Consider the following 16761-nt stretch of genomic DNA (forward strand, 5'->3'; position numbering starts at 1 on the left):
TTCTGCCGGGAGCGCAGAACTCCTTAGCAGATGTGTTAAGCAGGCAAATCATGGATCCCCACGAGTGGAAACTGGATCTTCATGTATTTCAAAAGTTGACAGTGTCCTGGGGAACTCCAGACATAGATCTGTTCGCTTCTCCACTAAACCACCAGCTGCCAAAGTTTTGCACAAAGAGGTTTCATCACACAGCTTGGAAAGTGGATGCTCTTTCTTTCAGTTGGAAAAATCTTCATGTGTATGCTTTCCACCTCTGCCTCTTCTTCCAAAGGTGCTTCTAAAGGTCAGACAAGACAAGCCAAGGATGATTTTAATAGCTCCAGATTGGCCTCGGCAGCACTGGTACCCATTACTGAGGAGTCTGGTAAAGAAGCCTCCATGGCCTTTACCCTTGATTCCACATCTGTTGTCTCAGAAGGACGGTCGTCTGCTCAATGTCAAGCTTCACTCTCTTCATCTAACAGCCTGGCATATAATGTTTTGAAAGACAGCAGGTCTCAACTTCCTCAACAAGTTTTAAATGTGATTATGGAAGCCAGAAGACCTAGTACAAGGAAAGTGTACATGAAAAATGGAAGAGATTTTTATTTTGGACTGCAGCAAAGAATTTGGAGATTTCAGAGCCTAATTTGAGTGTGGCTCTTCAATATCTTACTGAGTTATTGGACAAAGGTTTGTCTTTCTCTTCCATTAAGATTCATGCTGCAGCAATTTCAGCTCACTATGATTGTGACCCACCATTGTTTTCACATCCTTTGTTCAAGCAATTTCTTAGAGGGGCAAAGAATATAAGACCCCCACGTAGAGCTCCTACTCCTGCTTGGGATCTCAATTTTGTGTTGGAGAAACTTACTCTACAACCTTTTGAGCCTGCAGCTACTGCTGAACTGAAATACTTGTCATGGAAGACTGCTTTTTGTTGGCCATTACTTCTGCAAGAAGGGTTTCTGAGTTACAGGCCCTTATGGCGGTTGAGCCTTTTGATTTTTCATAAGGATAGGGTATCATTACGTACTAATCCTTCCTTTATGCCTAAAGTGGTTTCTAGTGTGGCTTTAAACCAAACTATTCATTTGCCTACGTTTTATGCAGATCCCCAAAATAAAGGGGAAAAGATTTTGCATACTTTAGATGTACACAGGCAATTGCGTTATTATTTGAGCAGGACTAAGGATTTTAGGCAGTCTCAGCAGTTGTTTGTTTCTTTTGCTTTGAGTTCTCAGGGCAAGCCTGTGTCAAAACAAACTATTTCTAGATGGATTGGGTGTTGCATTACATTTTGTTATTCCCATCATGGCAAGGAGATTCCAGCTGGGATTAGGCCTCATTCCACTAGGGCTACTGCCACTTCAACAGCATTTCTGAGGGGTGGCAACTAAGGATATTTTGGAGGCAGCTACTTGGAGTTCAGTGCATACTTTCTCTAAGCATTATCACCTTCCTCTCTACTCTAAGTCTAGGGCTGGTTTTGCCACAGCTATTTTGCAGGGCATGTTGTCAGTTCCTGCTTCCTTATGATTTGCCAGCCTCCCTTACCTCTGCTTTGGGATTCTACCCAATAGTTAGGACTGCAGCAATGTGGAATGAAGAACATAGTACAGTTTTGTACCTACCATAAATGTAGATGTTCGAGGATCCACATTGCTGCAGTCCAATTTACCCTCCCTCCTTCCCTCTGTGTTTAGGGGTGGTTGTGTAGGTGAGGTTATATTCTGCTACTTTTGTATATTTTGTATATATATATATATTTTGGTGCAGGTATGTTGGGAGTTTTTGGTTTTTGGCCTTATCTTTTCAGGGTCTTCTGACATCTGGGGCAAGAAAAGACTGAGGATATGACGTCGGTCATGCGCATTAGTACCCTGACGTACTGACGTCAGTCTAATGCGCCCTGACCGACGTCAGCCATATACTTTGGTATTCGGGCCGACTGGACAGCGGACTACCCAATAGTTAGGACTGCAGCAATGTGGATCCTCGAACATCTACATTTATGGTAGGTACAAAACTGTACTTTTTTCCTTGTACCCTACTGCCTGGTGAAACATAACCACCGATTCTTGGGTACAACAGATAATATCCAGAGGCTATTGCATCCCTTTCCATTTCTGTCCATCCTCATCCAGAGACTTACCCCGACATCCCACCCAGTCAAAGGGAAGCAGCAGCACATGAAATCCGAAAGCTGCTACAAAAAAGAGTCATCCAAATGGTCCCCCCAGACCAGATAGGATCCAGTTTTTACTCAAGGATCTTTTTAGTGCCAAAAAAGACAGGGGACTGGAGACCAATTCTGGATCTCAGCACACTGAACAAATTTGTAAAAACAGAGAAGTTCCGGATGGTCACGGTTCAGTCTATCCTTCCTGTTCTGGAAGAAGATGATTGGATGTGCTCTGTAGATCTTCATGATGCTTATTACCATATAAAAATGGACAAGCACTCAAGAAGATACCTCCGCTTCTACATAGGAGCCAGTCACTACCAATTTCGAGCACTGCCCTTCGGTCTCTCTACAGCCCCCAGAGTGTTCACCAAATGCATGGCAGTGGTCATCACTCACCTGCGACTTCAAGGATTCCAGGCATTTCCATACCCAGACGACTGGCTCCTCACCGCCCACGTCAAGCATCTACTGGGAGAAGCCCTAGATTACATTCTTCTCACAGCACAACACCTGGGAATCACTATAAACTGGGAAAAGTCCAACACAACCACAGCACAGTCTTTAGAATTCATCGGGGTTCTGTTGGACATGAGGAATTGCACAGCATACTGAAAATTTTTTAAAACACTCTTCACCACCTTGCTCTTGCATAAATACACAAATGTATGGCACAACAGAATTCTTCAACACAAAGTTCTAGATATCAAAATTCCAAGAACCAATAAATTCTCCTTGAATTGTAGGTGTAGAAATAACAGCCCAAATCAACTTACGAGGAGCGCTTTCGAAAAAACCTTCATCAGATCATATCAGACAGGGACATCTTTACTCATATTTATACCAAACTTCTATCCAGTAAGATTCAAAGTAGCAGACAACACCTTCTTCCCCATTAGCTCCATCCATTCAGCATCTCAGTTTCATGTTCAACAGAAAAAGAAAAGTCTGCGACTTTCATGGAGTGCTTCATATTGTGAGAGAATTCTGAGCACTACTAAGTGCTGCCAAACTTTGTTATTTGGCTTTGAACATTGAACTTTATATTTCTCTCGAGTGAGAACCATTGCTTGTTTTTGGCAAACAGTTTACATCGCAGAGACGTTTAAAAGTACTACGACTCAGTCGAATGTATTTAAGGATTGTTGCTGCCTTTGCTCTGTATGCTTAAACACGGGACTTCTGTGTTTTTAAGCAGTGGTGTTTTTATTAAGAAGGAATTGAGTTGATTGTTGGTCAACTTGCAAGTTAGCGTTGCATTTGAAGCAAATTTTTATTGTCTCTTTTTTAATAAATTCCAAAATATATATCTAAAACGGCTGTGGAGTAGCGGTTTGATTTTTCTATATTTTGTCTATTTTGCTTACCTCTACCTTATCGGTGAGAAGTACATTTTAGTAGTACTTATTACTTTAATTAGGGGAAGCCAGCCTTCCCCCTCTAAGAGACCTAGAACTGATTTTCCTACTGATTCTTCTGATCAGGAATCTGATATATCTGTTCCTTCTGATTACCAGGCCATACCCTTATCTATCTATGAGGATTCTGATGCAGAGGATTCCATTCCCTCTGCTTCCCCTCCATAAGATTTTTCTTTTGGTGAAAACTTGCATACCCTTAGGGAGCATTTCCACTGGGAAACCCAGGACTATTCTCAGTCCAAAAAGAGCCTCAGGGAAATTTTAAACCTGCCTCAGCACTGGACTCTAGCTATCCCTACTGTTCCGGATACTTTGCCTCCAGCTCCCAGGAAACCTGACAGGTACTATAGAGTACCTGACTCTCACAAATTCCTTTTCAAAATCCTACTGCGGATCCAGAGACTATTTCCCAAGGACCTAAAGACATTAAGGCTGCTACTGCCAAAAATCCTACCCCTTCTGACAGGGATTCTAGGGCTTTAGACAGATGGGGTAAGAAGGTATACACCTCTGCTACTCTGGCCATTAGGGCTTTAAATTGCCAGTTTCATACGTTAAAGTATCAGCAGCATATTATGGGGCTAATTAAACAGAAAATTATGTTGATTCCTGAATGTGCAGAACACAAAGATTTACAAGAGTTAATGCATTCTTCTGACCAAGTTGGTAAACATACTTTGAAGTGTGGTTTTGATGCTTTAGAAGCATCTTGCAGGGCTGCTGTCACTGGGTCTGTACTTAGAAGGCATGCTTGGCTTAAGGAACAAAACTTGCCAGATCATGTAAAAGCAAAATTACTGGATGCACCCTTAAACCAAAAGCACCTATTTGGCAATAAAGCAGAAGTCCTCAAAAGGATGGAGGAAAAAGCTAAATCTATGCAAACTGTTAAAGATTTCTTACAAGTACAGCCACCTAGATTCAGTAGGCATTGGCCTTCAAAGAACTGCTCCTTTCCAGTCCCTTCCAGGCCTTCTCAGTCCAAACCCAGGGGCAGCAGACCACCAAGACTTCAGTCTCAGGTTATGCACAGATGTAAGCAGTGCGGTGCTCCCACTTCTAAATCACGGAGTAGTAAGTCCCCCCATGGTGAAATTGCACAATGACTTATCCTTAACTCCTCCAAGCCTTGCTCAACTACTTGCACCTTTAGGAGGAAAGCTCGCCCTGCATGCAAAAAACTGGGAATACATTACCCAAGACAAATGGGTTTTAAACATTGTCTCCCTAGGATACAGATTCCACTTCCACTCACTCCCAACCCTAAGTGGATGGCCAGACCTCCCCCCAAACCAGTGGGTGGAGGCCCAAATGCAAGTACTCTCTCTCCTCAGCATCAAGGCTATTCAGTTTGTCCCAGCAGAACAAAGGGGACAAGGCTTTTATTCAAGACTGTTCCTGGTTCCCAGAAAAGAAAACTGGCGTCCTATCCTGGATCTGTCTATTCTCAACACCTTTCTGGTGGTTCCAAAATTCAAAATGCTAACTCTCCAACAGCTGCTTCCTATGCTAGCCAAGGATTGCTGGCTGGCAACCCTAGACTTAAAAGAAACTTACCTGCACATCCCCATAAGGGAATCTTGCAGGAAATATCTACATTCAGAGCAGGCTCTGTGCACTATCAGTTCTCTGCACTTCCCTTTGGCTTATCTACTGCGCCCAGGGTTTTCACAAAGTGCCTATCTCCAGCCATTGAGTATTCAGATTTACCCATACTTGGACGATTGCCTGATTCATGCAGAAAGTCAGGACTTGCTATTACAGCACCTGGCATTTGTAAAGAGACTTTTAACCTCACTGGGGTATACCGTCAATGAAAAGAAATCACACCTAGTACCCTGCCAAAAGATTGTATTCCTGAGAGCAAGCTTGAACACAACTTCCCAGATGGCATTCCTCACTCCAGAGAAACAAATTTATTTGACAACATACTTTAAACTGCTGGCCACAGAAACACAGCTATCTTGCATTCTGTTAATTCCATATGCAAGACTGCATATGAGTAAACTTCAATGGTATCTAAAAAGTCTATGGTGTCAACATTCTCAGGACCTAGAAACAATAATTCCTATCATTCCTTGTCTAAGGGCAGAGTTCCTTTGGTGGGCAGATGCCTGCAACCACAACAAGGGACTCCCTTTCACTCTACCCCCTGCCACACAAACTCTAACAACAGACACATCAGACTATGCATGGGGGGCTTACATGGCAGGGCAGTGCATTCAGGGCAAATGGAACCCAAAGCAGATGCACCTGCATATCAATCAAAAAGAAATGTTAGCTGTACAGATTGCTGTGACAGCCTTCAAAGACCTCATTCTTCCAGGACAACTATTGGTAAAGACAGACAACACCACAGTTATGTGGTACATAAACAAGCAGGGGGAACCCATTCCTACCCACTCTGCAGACTAGTCATGGCTGTGTGGAACACAGCCTTGAGCAACCAAGTGCACCTACAAGCTCAATTCCTGCCAGGCAAACTAATTTCACTGGCAGATGACTTAAGCAGAAATCTCATTGACCCACACAAGTGGAAACTGGAACCCAAAATATTCAAGCTTTTGAGGAACAGATGGGGGACTCCAGAGGTGGACCTGTTTGCCTCCCCTCAGTTGAACAAATACTGCACCAGAACTCCCCACAGGCATGCTTGGAAAGTGGATGCCCTGTCCTTTACCTGGGAAAGCCTTTCAGTCTATGCCTTTCCCCCCTGCCTCTCCTCTCGAAGGGTCTACTAAAGATTAAATAGGACAAGCCTGATTGCACCAGACTGGCTACGCCAGCACTGGTACCCTCGTTTGCACAGTCTGACAGTGCTACAACTATCTATAGCACCTGCCTCAGAAGCCTTCCCTGCTATCCCAGCAGGCGGGCCAGACTCTGCACCCTCAGCTTCAAATCCTGAACCTAGCAGCCTGGCTAATCCCTTGAGCTCATCTCTAGCAACCCTCAGTAAGCAGGTGCTGGATGTCATTCTTGAGGCAAGGAGGCCTAGTACTTGAAAATCCTATTTAGAAAAGTGGAAAAGATACTGTTCCTGGAGCCAGTCTCAGGGGATGGGCATAACGGTGCCCAGCTTACCTCATATATTAGACTACTTAACACAAGGACCTATCCTTCTCTTCAGTTAAGATTCATGCCTCAGCCATCTCAGCTCATTATAATACTGAGCCACCCCTCTTCTCTCATCCTCTGGTAAAACAGTTTCTTAGAGGGGCCAAAAATTTAAGACCCCCCAGGAGAGCTCCCACTCCAGCCTGGGACCTTAACTTTGTACTGGAAAAACTTAGTCTTCCTCCCTTTGAACCGGCTGCTACAGCAGAGTTGAAATTCCTCTCCTGGAAAACAGCTTTACGTCTAGCCATCACTTCAGCAAGAAGAGTGTCTGAACTGCAGGCCCTTATGGCAGTGGAACCCTTCATTATCTTCCATGTGGACAGGGTTTCCCTCAGGACTAACCCATCATTTATGCCCAAGGTGGTGTCTAGTGTGGCTTTAAACCAGTCCATTAATTTTCCTACTTTTTCCCTAATCCTCAGAATAAAGGGGAAAGGATACTGCATTCTCTGGACATGCACAGACAGCTTAGATTCTATTTGGATAGGACTAAGCCTCTCAGAAAATCTGACCAGCTGCTAGTCAGCTTTGCTGCAGGGGCAGAGGGGAAGGCCATTTCAAAGCAGACCATTTCCAAATGGATAGCACACTGCATCAATTTCTGCTACAAGCACCATGGAAAACCTACCCCACAGGGGATAAGAACACATTCCACTAGGGCTGCATCTACCTCTACTGCATTTCTCAGAGGAGTCCTTACCAGGGACATCCTGGAAGCTGCAACCTGAAGTTCTGTACATACTTTCACCAAACATTACCACTTGCCTATCTTTTCTAAATCCAGAGCTGGATTTGCCACAGCAGTCTTACAGGGCCTGATTGCCAGCCCTAATGCTTCTTAATCTACCTCCACCCTTCCATAGTTTTGGGAATCTACCCAAATGTGATGACTGCAACAGTGAAACACGAAGAACATAGTACAGTTGTATACACTTACTGTAACTGTAGATGTTCGAGTGTATTCACTGTTGCAGTCCTGGTTACCCTCCCTCCAGCCCCCTGATTGTCTTTGTTTTCTCCTATCCTTTTTGGTTTGGCATATCTTATGCTATGTGTATTTGCTTTCCGCTGTGGATGTTCCACACCATATAATAGCTTCCTATTGTGGGGGCACCTGACATCTGGGGCAAGAAAAAGTGATGCAATGGCATCGGCTGCATGTTTTATACCCCTGACGACCTGATGTCATGGAAGAAGCAATAGCATCGGAAGCAGAAATCCCAAGACTCTGGTATTTAAGCCGGCTGAGGGCTACCTGCAGGCAGATAACCCAAATGTGATGACTGCAACAGTGAATACACTCGAACATCTACATTTATGGTAAGTGTACACAACTGTACTTTCCACGGCTGATAAAAAATGAAGCTCCAAAGTCAAATAGAGTCAGAGAGTTTAATAAAAAAGGATGAGTGCTTTCACAATTTAAACAATTGTTTCTTCAGATCACAGAAAAAAAAACTAAAAAAACAGAGATTTAAATACTCCATCAAGTAACAATAGTTAATCATGTGATATGTAAAATGAGAGTGCTCAGGAAGAGAGCCATTTAAAAAGACATCCACAGTAAAAAAACATCCATCATAAAAAATACACACACACACAAACATATATATATATATATATATATATATATATATATATATATATATATATACATTTATATATGCAAATTACATAATGTTGTAAGCTTTTATAAATTTTTTTATGTTATAAACTTTTATAAAAGTCTAACTATACACTAAATGGTCTGAAAAATCTAAACATGTTTATATATCATATAAATCACTTTCTCAAGCTCCTGTTATTTACAGGCACCAAGAAATGTGGTGTTTGCAATTTTTGTACAAGGATAACAGAAGGTCCGATTTTCATACATCTTGACTCTGGGCAAAAGTTTACATTTAATGTTAAAGCAGATTGTAACACCAAAAATCTTGTATATTTAGCTAAACGCATGACATGTAGAACATTTTATGTTGGCAAGACCAACAGACGTTCACCGTGAATGGATAAGAGATCATTTATATTGTATTAGTAAGAAATTAGAGTATAGTGCACTTGCTAAACATGTAGCACAGGAGGGGGATCAACAAAAATTTGCATTTCATGTTTTGAAGGTTACCAGGACTGATGTGAGACTAGGTGATGTTATTAATAATACTGAACAAAATGAAACTAGATGGATTCTTAGACACAGAGCACACAAGGGCTCTGGTCTAAATGATATAGTCCCCCTGAAACCTGAATTAAATAACAGGGGCTTGAGGAAGTGATTTATATGATATATAAACATGTTTAGATTTTCAGACCATTTAGTGTATAGTTAGACTTTATAAAAGTTTATAACATTAAAAAACTTTTTTTTATAAAAGCTTATAACTTTATGTATTTTGTGTGTGTGTGTGTGTGTGTGTGTGTGTGTGTATATATATATATATTTTTTTTTTTTTATGATGAATTTTTTTTATTGTGGATGTCTTTTTAAATAGCTTTCTTCCTGAGCACTCTCATTTTACATATCACATGATCAGTTATTGTTAATTGATGGGGTATTTAAACCTGTGTTTTTTTAGTTTTTTTCTGTGGTTTGAAGAAGCAGTTGTTTAAATTGTGAAAGCGCTCATCCTTTTTTTATTAAACTCTCTGACTCTTATTTGACTTTGGAGTTTCGTTTTTTATCAGCCGTGGAACTGCACTTTGCATATTTTTTATCTGTTTCCATGTCCAGATGACTGGCTCCTTGTTGCAATCATCTTGGAGTCCTCACTAAGAGACACACGTTACTTTTTTCAGTTCTGCTTATCTTAAGGTATATCCATTAATCTTGAAAAGTCTTATCTGCACCCTACACAGACCGTAAAATTTATCAGTTACTGCTTAAATACAAAAACATGTATCATCATTCTTCCTCTAGAGAGAGAGAGTACAATTCTTAAGATCTTCAGTGTTTTTGGATGTTACAACAAGTCTCCTCCAGCTCCACCAGTTTTGAAACTGTTTGGTCTATTGCCAGCATCCTGACAATTTTTTTTTTATTCACACCTTCCTTCATACAAGAATCCTTTGATGGGTGCTTTCTGTCCAGTGGTCACATCTCTCATATCTCCTGTCTTTCCTGAATATGTATGACTTTGACATGTAGCGTACATGTGTCCTGATGGCTGACCTCCTCAAATCTTCTAGGTTGCTCCTGTCTTTTACATTCCACAATGGCAAGAGTCACCATGGTTGCCTCCTCTCTTGGGTTTGTTGGGCATTTTGAGGGGAGGATGGCCCATGGTGTATGGACTCAGAGGTTAATTTTCACAGCAATGTCCTGGAGATGAGAGGAGTCTTCCTAGCTTTGCAGTGATTTCAGGACCTCTTTCCATAAGGGGTTGTATTGATTCAAAAAGACAATATGTCAGTAGTCTGTTATGTCAGCAAGCAGGGAAAGACCAAATCTTAGCCACTTTGCAGAGAGGCAATGAGAGTTTGACAATGGTGAGTGAATTCTCATCACTTTCTGGTAGCAGTGCACATTCCGGGGAAAGCCAGCAGTTTAGTAGACAGGTTCAACAGATCTCTTATGATGCTTCAAAAGTGCTCTATCCTATTACCCCTAATTTGCTGCACGCCACAATATGCTCTGGTCTTTCAGTGGACCCTCAGCTTTCAGTATGCCTTCCCAATGATCCTCCTCATTCCCAGGTTCTTTGAAAGCAACACTATACAGATCTACCATAATTCTCATTGCTCCCCTGTGGCCCATGTAGATGTGGTTTCCCCTGCTGATCCTTCTTATAAAGGAGCTTCCGTGACTCCTGAGTCTGAAACCAGACATGCTTTTTCATCCATCTGAGCAGCCTCATCCAGACCTCCTCTATTTCAGACTTGGCTTGTGGTGTGTACAATTTCCCTGATTGCCTTTGGCTCTTCCTGTCACAGTCTGTGGTCTTCATTTTGTCAAGTTTCCCAGAAACTAGTCTACTCAAAGTGTATAAAAGCAACTGGAAAAGTTTTTTCCATTTGAGCCTCTTCACATAACCGAGATCCATTTTCTGCCGCTATGGCACAGGCTTTGCACTTTCTAGCTATTTGATATGAAATGGGGTCTAGTTTCTCCACTGTCAAAATCCAGCTAGCCTCCATATCTAACTTTCTTATCGGTTTTCAAAATAATTGCCTGATTTCTCATACGTATTGCAAATCTTTCCTCAAAGGACTTTATATGCTTCACTCTCTAGTAAAGGAACCCCTCCCCTACCTCTTATCTCAACTTGGTTTTAGAGGCCTTAACAAAATCACCCTTCAAGCTAGCCTCTTTTACAGATCTGAGGGTTTTATCTTGGAAAACTCTTATCTTGGTGACTAACTGCCAGAAGACGTTCCGTTACATGCTCTCATAGGTGCCATGTTTGATATTAAGCTAAGACAAGGTGCCCCTGAGAAACCAGCCCATCCTTTACATCTAAAGGGGCCATAGAGTCTAATCTCAGCCAAACCATTCACCTACCAGTATTCTTTTTAAATCATACCAACCAGGGAGGATATTTACTTCATGCCCTGGATGCCCACCATCAACTCAGACTCTATCGGCACAAAACTAAAGCCATCAGAAAAGACTTAAAACTGTTCAATGTGATGTCTTATCTCGCCTTCATTCTTTGCTGGTTGGGTTTGGAACCGGTCCTCTGTTCAGAATTGGCCTTATACATAAGCTTGAGGTCTTCTACTAGCTCGTGACTAAAACCCTATCCCATCATGCCCTAGGAAAGCTCCTCAGATCTCATTTGCTGCTAAACAAGATCAGGTGCTCTCCTACTGGCTCTGGCTAAGTAGACATTTTCTTCTTGATATGTAAACTATTGTTAGCTGTTTTTGACTGTTTAATTCTTTAATATTTACTGATTTAACTTCTAGAGTAGTTAGTGTCCCCCCCCCCCCCCCGAGTTCTTTCACTGCTGTTGGCCGTTGTTCCTCACAAGGCCTTTTTCTCTCTATCCTGGCTTTCAACTGATTATTAAAAGCCTGTTTTAGTTAGAAGGCTTTCTTTCCCTTATTCCCTCAGGGCTAGTTTGTTTAAATTAGAGAACAGCCTTGAGCACTTTCTTTTGTTGAATCTCTGTAAGTATTTTTGCTGGTTCTCTTTGTTGGATAGAGTTGTCTTAGCCCATTTAAATTAGAGGGCGTTTTTCCTTTATTACACCTTGTCTAAGTGTTTATATATATATATTATTGTTGTTTGTTGCTTTCCTTGTGGTTTCTGACTAGTGCTATGGCTTCAAAGGATTCTAAAGAAGATTCTAAAGGCTCCTCTAGGTTTAAAAAATGTGTTAAATGCAGTCAGAAAATGTCCATTACTGATGGGCATACAATCTGTGTATAGTGTGTTGGAGAGATTCATTTGCAAGAGTCATGTGCCATTTGTCACTCTTTTAGTTATAGAGTGTTGCTAGAAAGAAAAAATAAGTTGATTCTGAGAGGCCTGATAAAGACCCCTTTTTCTGAGGCGATAGAAGAAAGGCAGGGTCCATCAAAATTGGATAAACCCCCCTCTTCTAAGTCTGACAAGTCGGGGAAAAGGTCCTCTTCCTCAAGTGCTCAATCAGAGCCATCTAAAAAATTACCTAAAGTTTCAGCTCCAGACCCTGAGGCTGTTGGGCCCGAGAAGCCTACTACCTCGGCTCCGTCTTCAATAAAGCTAAGTACCCCGTTGGGGAAACTTTTTTCTTGCTCCAGACCGATGTCAGAAAAAGTTAACAATTGTATTTCTTGTGGGAAGCAAATACCTCATAAAGATTTTCATTCTTACTGTATTCCTTGCCTAGGCCCTGACCACGACGTTGCTAGTTGTCGGTTTTGCGCTAGATTTAACCAACGCACTATTAAGCATCAGTATGATTTTGCATTTCATTACTTTGGCCGTAGGTTTAACTATATAATGCCGTCAGAACAGCCGATGACCGGAGTTCATAAAAAGTGCAAGGATAAAGAAAAGGACAGGCATCCGAGGTCCAAAACTGATGACGAAGCCTCTTCTGGGCCAGTCGCCGGTTCTCAGTGAGGTGCTTTCGCAGCCCCTGACACCTGCTACCTCAGAGCCACAGGCCGCCTCCGACTCCCACGTGGAGACAGCTAGCTCTCTGGATACTCAAGGTATTGGGCCTTCGGAAACCCTCAGATGGGTCCGGAGCCGCTGAGCAGGCATCGGCTTCTGAGGGTGTTTTCAGACCTACACAGCTTTATATCAAGCCAACTTCAGCATCCAAGACAAAGACTAAAACAGCTTTAAAGACAAGGAAACATGTACAGCATTCTCCAGGACAGACTTCCATGCCTAAGAAACAGATGCTCAAAATGGTCGAAGACCTAATTACTTTGATCAGGGGTTCCCATCCCCCTCCTGATAAGAGGCCTAGGCAAGACACTGAATATGATTCCTCTGATCAGGTTTCCATTTCCACTGACTCCTCTTCAGAATAGGGATATTCTATTCCTCCCTATGAGGATTCTGATGCTGAAGAATCTATTCCTTCAGCTTCTCCTCCTGAGGATTATTCCTTTGGGGAAACCCTGCATACCATGAGGGAGCATTTCCACTGGGAGAGCCAAGATTATTCAGAATCTAAGAAAAGGCTCAGAGACTTTCTTCTACTACCTCAGCACAGACCTCTTGCTATTCCACCTGTTCTAGACATCGTAGATGATGTATTTTCAGAGTCCGGACTGTCTCCCGACTCTTTACCTCCTGCACCTGTTAAGCCAGACAGATACTACAGGGTTCCAGATTCTCATAAATTTCTATACAAAAACCCTGCTGCTGACCCAGAAACTATATCTCAGGGTCCCAAAGGTGTCAAGGCCTCTACTGCAAAAAACCCTGTCCCCTCAGATAGTGATTCAAGAGCACTGGACAGATGGGGGAAAAAAGTTTACACTTCTGCTACCTTGGCTGTAAGGGCTTTAAATTGTCAGTTTCATATGCTTAAATAACAGCAATACTTAATGTCAGTGTTAAAGCATAAAATGTTGACAAATTCTGAATGCTCTGAGAACAAGGAAATGCAGGATTTATTGCATGTAGCTGAACAAGTGGGAAAGCATACTTTGCAATGTGGTTTTGATTCACTGGAGGCCTCTTGCAGGGCCGCAGTTACAGGTTCTGTCATTAGAAGGCATGCTTGGCTAAAGGTACAGAATCTGCCTGATCATGTTAAAGCAAAATGATTGGATGCTCCATTACAGCATGATACTTTGTTTGGTGTTAAGGCAGAAGAGGTGTTGAAGAAAATGGAGGATAAAGCTAAATCAGTGCAGACAGTAAAGGATTTCTTACAGGTACAGCCACCCAGATTTAGCAGGAACTGGCCTTCTAAGAATTGGTCCTTTCCAGTATCAGACAGACCACAAAGAGGCAGATGCAGATGCCCTAGAGGCAGACAACAGCCCCAGGGCTCATACAGGCCCAAACAATGGGGTGCTTCTACCTCCAAAAGCGGAGAAGTCAAATCACATCCTTATAGGAAACAGTCCCAATGACTTCCCTGTGCCAATGCCAAGCACTTATCTTTTGACAGCACCCTTAGGGGGAAAGCTAGCATTTGTTTTCACAAAATTGGCACATGATCACCCAGGACAAATGGGTCTTATAGTCTCTTAGGGCTACAGGTTCCACTTTCACACCCTTCCAAAGGCAAAAGGTATGCCAGACCTGCCACACAATCAATGGGCAGTGGCACAAAAACAAGTTTCGTCTCTCATGGACATGAGGGCTATTCAGCCAGTGCCACAACAAGAGCAGGGACAAGGATTTTACTCAAGACTTTTCTTAGTACCAATAAATGACAAAGCCTGGAGACAAATTCTGGACCTGTCTATTCTAAATACTTTTCTGGACATTCCAAAATTCAAAATGTTGACTCTGCAGCAGCTTCTGCCCATGCTGGGCAAGAAGGCTTGGCTTGTAACTTTGGACCTCAAAGAGGCATACCTGCATGTCCCAATCAGACAATATTGCAGAAAATACCTCAGATTAATAGCTGGCTCAATGCACTACCAATTCTCTGCACTGCTTATCTACTGTGCCCAAGGTCTTCACAAAATGCCTGGCACCAGTAATTGCATTTTGCAGACAAAGAGTAATTCAAATATTTCCCTACTTGGACGACTGCCTTATTCAAGCAGAGACCAAAGACATTCTACTAAAGCGTTTGTAAAAAGATAACTAATTTGCCTAGGGTACACAGTAAACGAGAAGAAATCAAAACTAGTACCCTCTCAAGAGATAATATTCCTGGGTGCAAGCTTAAATACAACTGCCCAGATGGCTTATCTCACGCCAGACAAACAAAGGCAACTGACTTCTTACTTCGAAAGCATGGCAACAAAGACCCAGTTATCTGCAAGAAAAATTCTGCAGGCTCTGGGCTACATGGCATCCTGCATTCTACTAATTCCATATGCAAAACTGCATATGAAGAAACTACAGTGGTATCTAAAAAGTGTTTGGACTCAACATTGTCACAGCCTGGAAACATTAATTACTCTCATTCCCTGCCTGCAACAGGAGTTTCGATGGTGGGGTTAGGCCTGTCACCAAAACAAGGGGCAGCTATTCACTTTACCCACAAGCAGACAGACACTAACAACAGATGCATCAGATTATGCCTGTGGGGCACACATGGCAGGAAAATGTATTCAGGGCGCATGGCCCACAAGCCAAATGCATCTTCATATCAATCAAAAAGAGATGCTAGCTGTACAGAATGCCCTGACAGCCTTCAAGGACCTACTTCATCCAGGACAACTGCTGATAAAGACGGACAATACTACAGTCATGTGGTACATAAACAAGTAAGGAGGCACACATTCCTACCCCCTCTGCAGACAAGCCATGACTTTGTGGAACACAGCATTGACTTATCAAGTACACCTGCAAGCACAATTCCTGCCAGGAAAGACAAATACTTTGGCAGACGAACTAAGCAGAAATCTCATGGATGTTCATCGTGTTTCACTGTTGCAGTCATCACTGTAGGGTTCTTCCTGCCGGCAGGCAGCCCTCGGTCGGCCAGAATCCCAAAGTCTGGGTCCGGCGTCGGCTGTTCAGTCATGCTCCCTGACGTCAGAGCGCCAGGAGTACAAAGCTGCCAGCCGACCCCATGTTCTCCAGTCTTTCTTGCCGTGCGGTGGAAGCAGTTTGCAAGTGCCGGTCGGCTGACTCCTGATATTTTTTCGTGCTTCAGTCCGAAGACTTACTTCTTCTTCTCAAAGCTAAGTACCCCGTTGGGGAAACTTTTTTCTTGCTCCAGTCTGATTTCAGAAAAAGTTAATAATTGTATTTCTTGTGGGAAGCAAATACCTCATAAGGATTTCCACTCTTACTGTATTCCTTGTTTAGGCCCTGACCACGACATAGCTAGTTGCCGGTTTTGTGCTAGATTTAACCAACGTACTATTAAGCGGAGGTACGATTTTGCTTTTCACTACTTTGGCAGGCGATTTAATTACAAAATGTCGTCGGACACGCTTCCGACTACCGGAGTTCACAAACGACGCAAGGATAAGGACAGGCCTCTGAGGTCCAAATCAGACGACGGTTTACAAGCAGAGCCAGCTCCAGGTTCGGCCGTCGTCAGTGAGGCGCTTTCGCAGCCCCTGTTGTCGGCCATTTCAGAACCAATTGACGAAATGGACTCCCACGAGGAGCCAAATAGGCCTTTGAATACTCCAGCTGCAGGACCTTCGGACAATGCTCCCTCGGATGGGTCTGGAGCCGCTGGGCAGGTACCGGCTTCCGAGGGGGTTTTCAGGCCTACACAGCTTCTGATAAAGGCAAAGCCAAAGACAAAGGCGAAGACTCCTTCCAAATCAAAGACACCAGCCCAGGCCTCTTCTGATCCGGGACCCAAATCTCAGAAACAGCTGCTTAAAATGGCGGAGGACTTACTAACCATGATTAGGGGTTCACATCCCTCTCCAGACAAAAGGCCAAGGCAAGAATTGGATTTTGAATCCTCTGATCAGGCATCTATTTCTTCAATGTCTTCTTCTGAACAGGAATATACTTTCCCT

General features: G+C 42.8%; 1 protein-coding gene across 2 annotated transcripts in view; it reads left to right on the top strand.

Moving 5' to 3' along the window:
• Nucleotides 1-16761, top strand: part of PKNOX1 (PBX/knotted 1 homeobox 1) — a 1629974-nt gene that overhangs the window by 1369032 nt on the left and 244181 nt on the right. The window lies entirely within an intron of this gene.

Source organism: Protopterus annectens, chromosome 5.part0 (assembly GCF_019279795.1).
Source record: "Protopterus annectens isolate FY-2018-M chromosome 5.part0, PAN1.0, whole genome shotgun sequence".
In the NCBI taxonomy this organism is placed as follows: domain Eukaryota; kingdom Metazoa; phylum Chordata; order Ceratodontiformes; family Protopteridae; genus Protopterus; species Protopterus annectens.